The sequence below is a fragment of the Vombatus ursinus genome, unplaced genomic scaffold, assembly GCF_900497805.2.
Source record: "Vombatus ursinus unplaced genomic scaffold, bare-nosed wombat genome assembly UNPS02013746.1, whole genome shotgun sequence".
Taxonomy (NCBI): Eukaryota; Metazoa; Chordata; class Mammalia; order Diprotodontia; family Vombatidae; genus Vombatus; species Vombatus ursinus.
In genome coordinates, this window is record NW_020953524.1 from 3027 (window position 1) to 7915 (window position 4889).

General features: G+C 40.6%; 1 long non-coding RNA gene across 1 annotated transcript; it reads right to left on the reverse strand.

Annotated features, from left to right (window-relative positions):
* Window positions 1-3502: 3502 nt before the first annotated feature.
* LOC114040595 lies at window positions 3503-4365 on the reverse strand. The gene is made up of 2 exons (XR_003568800.1): window positions 4219-4365; window positions 3503-4036 (listed from the first exon to the last, which is right to left on the reverse strand). It is a non-coding gene; the product is annotated as an uncharacterized LOC114040595 (long non-coding RNA).
* Window positions 4366-4889: the final 524 nt, after the last annotated feature.

Genomic DNA, 4889 nt, shown 5'->3' on the forward strand with positions numbered 1-4889 from the left:
CCGGGCAAGAAGGAATGTCACCCTGGCCCAGAGCCTGCTCCTGAAGGTGACATAGGCAGCCCAGCCTGCCTGGAAGAGGCATTCTGATGGTGATTCCTTCTTCTCCTATTATCCCAGTTCCCTCATCTGTTCCTATCTTCTGCTCAGGTTTCATTATGAGACTTAACAACCTCCAGACCACCCCCTATCCCAGCAAGTAATTCCATGAAAGCTGCACATAAGTATGTACATATTGTCTTCCTCGTTAGAATGTAAGCTCCTTGAGGGCAGGCACCGCTTGTCTGTTTTCTTTATATCTCCTATTGCATAATACAATCCTTCCCACATAGTAAGAATTTAAAGGATACTTGTAGATTGATTGACTGACAAAAAGAAACAGCATTTATCCTAAAAAAAATAAGCTCTATTAGCTACCAATCCACCATCATTATGAAGGCGTGCTCTATGAATGTATCCACTTTTGGTGATGAACTTGCAGAGATAACTCCTCACACTCTTATTCAGGGTCCCTTTGAGACCAGGCTTTTGGAAGAGGCCTCCCAATGCCATGCCCAGGGATCAAACCTATGATTTTTATCAGCTAAGGACTGCTTCCTTAAACTAATCAGTTACACACCTTACAAAAATTATACACAGATAGATGAAACAAACTTGCAAAAAATTTACTTGTTAAGATCACACAGCCAAGGACCAGAACTGGGAAGCAGGCCCACATATAACGACTCCCAGTTCAACAGCCATCTGGCCATCTTTAATGACTACATTCCTCTGTGTGTGTTTTGTCTGGCCCAACTAGATGGCAAGCTTACTGATGGACAGGACAGCCCCTTCTGTCTCAACATCCTTGCACAAAAAGGACTCGACAGATGTGTGGTAGTTCATATGTTGAGTATCTCAAAAATGTTAGTACAGTCAAGTTTAATAACATATATTAGCACTAAGACTTTTGGGACACTCTGTATATACTAAAGTCCACGTATCTGAACCAATCAATTAAACTAGGCTGTACATCTGCAAACTGAGAGATGAGCCGTGCTAAATCCTGAGAAAAACTTCATTTAAGGCTTTTTAAAATGAAGTCAAATGAAAAGAATATGTGGGGGAGGGGTTGGGAATCCTTTAATTCAGGGGGGAAAAAAAGCAGGTCCTGCAGTCAATCTTTAGGGAGGGAGTTATAAATGACAGGTTTCTGCATATGAAAATATATTTATTCACTTGGTCTACAGTAGACCAGACTTCAAGGCCAAATGTGTGTAGATACATAAATACACATATATATACATTTGCATACATAAATATATGTATATACAGGGTGAGCCAAAAGTCTTAGCACAGTTTTAACCTCTAATAACTTAAATACTTTTAATAATTTAAAAAGGCATGAAGACTTTAAGGACATGCTCTATGTGTGTATATATGTATGTGTGTATGTATTTATGTAAATAAATACATATATACATATGTTATATAGTGGCTGCAGAGAGGTGCCAATATGCATTGGTAGAAGGTATTTCTGAACAATGACTTCTCTATATCAATGAAATCATTGGTAAAGTGCAAAACATATTACACATATACACATGCAATATAATACATAAGTAAGCATATATGTGTATGTATATATTCCATGTGTGTATGGATTATATACATGTATCTACACACACTTATGTATTACTTTGTGCATGTGTGTATGATTTTTTTCACTAGAGCTACAATCATTGGTAAGTAAACTTTCTCAACCAATGAAGATCAATCTATAAGCTACCAAATAAGAGAAGTACATGGGGGCTCTGAGAGGTTTAGTAATTTTGTCCAGGGTCATTCAGTAAGTATGTGGCAGAAGCAGGACAACCCTCTATCCCCTTTACCACATGGTCTCTCGTTCATATGGACATGTTGGTGCTTGGCGTTGCTGTGTAGACAGTAGACACTGCCCCGGAACCTATCACTACTGATGGTTTTGAACTGGAATTCTTGGGAAGGTCTGTATGAAGGTTTTGGGGACCATTTGTAGAGACTTCTGGGAGGAAGATGCCAGGAGAAGAGGAATAAGCAGGCAGTATCCAGAATTCGTGTGATGTCTATGTTAGCTCCAGGTGGGAAGAAGCCCATTTGACCAGGTATTCTGTTTCCCCAGGTCTCCCATTCAATGAGGCTTTTACAAGCTGTTACTTTAGTACTGCTGGGGCCAATGAGGGTGCTCTGCTGTACTCATGAGGACGATGATTGGTGAACTAAATAAACTGAGAGCCCCTCACAGACATTCTCCTTCTCCCCTGGCTCTGAGTCAGGGAAAGACATTTCCCTTCTAATTGAGTGATTCCTCTGAGGTCCACCTCTCCCTCCCTTCTTCCCATGAAGGGGAAGGAGTCTGAGCAAAAAAGTCATTTTTGTTCCTGCAGTCAGAAGCACCTGGCTCTGACCACTGTTATATCTGGTGAACTGTACCATTCCACCCTGTGTTCTCCCCCCATTACTGTATTGTCTATTTTCCTCTACATAAAACAAATTAATGACTACTATCTCTTATTTAAGGGGCAGCTAGGTGGTACAATGACTAGAGCACTGGGATTGGAATCAGGAAGACCTTAGTTCAAATCTATTCTCAGAACTTTATGAGCTGTGTGACCTTCAGCAAGTCATTTAACCCCTATTTGCCTTAGTTCCTTAACAGTAAAATCAGGGCACACTGGAGAAGGAAATGGCAAACCACTCTAGAGTCTTTACCAAGAAGACCCCATGGACAAGTCCATGGGATCACAAAGAGTCCACCATGACTCAATAACTAAATAACAGCAATCCCTTATTGAATAATCAATGCTAGCATAGAAAAGAGAGGTGTGGGGAAACTGGTCAGTCTGGGGAAAGTGGACAATGCACCCAGCCTCTGGCATTGAAACCTGGGAGAGGAAACATCACAGTAATGATTTTTTTTGGGGAGGGGGGCTAGGCAATGGGGTTAAGTGTCTTGCCCAGGGTCACACAACTAGTAAGTGTTATATGTCTGAGGCCAGATTTGAACTCAGGTCCTCCTGACTTCAGGACCGGTGCTCTATCCACTGTGCCACTTAGCTGCCCAACAGTAATGATTTCTAACCCATCTCCCTCCTCTCCCTCAGAAATCACAAACCTTTGGTGTAATTTTTCTTGCATTTATGCCTTGCTTCCCCAACTAAGTGCTAAGCTCTTCAAGGGCAGAGAATCTGTCATATATTCCCTTATGTTCCCCACAGCAGTTCACCCAGTACTTTGCACAGGCTAATAAACAGTTATTGAATTGAATTATCAGCTTATGAAGTCCCCCACTTCACCCTACCCAACCCCAGGCCCTACTAGTGTGTTAATTTAGAAGAATCACAGAAAACCAGATCCTCCTAGATCATGGAATGGTAGAGATGAAAGGATTCTTAAAAACCATTGAGTGTCCGGGTTCTTAACTTGAGCTCTGTAAACTTGTTTTTAACAATATTTTGGTAAAAGAATTTCAATATTAATGATTTCCTTTATGATCCTATGCATTTTATTTTATGCATTTAAAAACATTATTCTGAGAAGGCCTCTAGAGGCTTAACTAGCCTGTCAAAGGAATCCATGGCACAAACCACTGATTTAGTTCAATCCTTTCATTTACAGTTGAAGAAACTTATGGGAAGAGAGGCTTAATAATGTGCCAAAGGTCACGGAGAGCAAATAGCAGAGCCTGAACTTGAACACAGGGCCGTTAAACCCAAATCTAGTATTCTTTCCACTACATCATGTCTAAATTCTAAATATCCATCCCAGTTTCATTTATATCACCTTATAAAAATATAAACATGTGTCTAGTTGATGTCAGTGTGTTATTTCCATGTCATAAGAGAAAGAGTAAAATGCTGCTTAGGAAACAGTTAGGTGGTGGGAAGAGTCTCCACATTTCACTGAGGACTAAACTAAGGAAAGCAGCAGCAGGAACACAGAAGGAGACTTATCCCAAACAAGAAGACAGCCGACATGAAGTCTAAAACCTTCATTCCTAGCTTCCACTGGAGCATACCAGCTGCAAAAAAAAAAAAAAAAAAAAAACGAAACCGTGGAATCAGTTCAATGGAAATCAAGATGCCTTAACACTGAGAGAAGCTTTAGACTAAAATAGCTGATGAAATTTTAAAGAGGGGAAATAAATCGTCACTAGTAATGAAAACACTAAATTTAGCTCTCGCTGAGGGAAATCCCACGCACCTCTGCAGCCATTAATCAGCCTGGTGAATGAATTGCCACAGGAGGTCATTAGAAGAGCTGTAGCTTTGTTTTCAGAACAAAACGGTTTTCACCACAGAATCAAAGCAGAAAGATCGGCAATCGAATCTTCCATTTCATCCTTCATCTCATCACCTACGGGGTAAAGAAGGAATCCCATGGCTATCACGGAGATTTAACTCCCTGACCTGGGCCAGTGTTTCTAAGCTTAAGAAAGCATGCCTAAGAACTTGAATTCCATCGGGTGGCACGTTTTCTACGGAACATGGGGTTACGTGGCTTATGTATACACACACACACACACACACACACACACATATACATACATATAGAAAGCTATCTTGGGTTTTGTCTGTTTTGTTTTTTTTCATTGCTATCCCAAGTAATCATGAATTCAGGATACAAAACAGCTTTGACAAAGGTTTTCAAAACATTATACAGGCATTAGCTCAGCACTCCTCCCTCTATTTGTTTAAGTAGGTTGGATATAGTTGGTGGCCAAGGCAGTGTGGATTAGGGGGAAAAGCCTTTGTTTCTAAAGTCAAAGGATATGGAATTAAAGCCCAACCTGACTGCTTACTTGTGTGACATTGGCTACTTCACTGCTCTTTAGGCTATGGTCTCCTCAACTGTAAAATGAGGGTGAAAGAGGG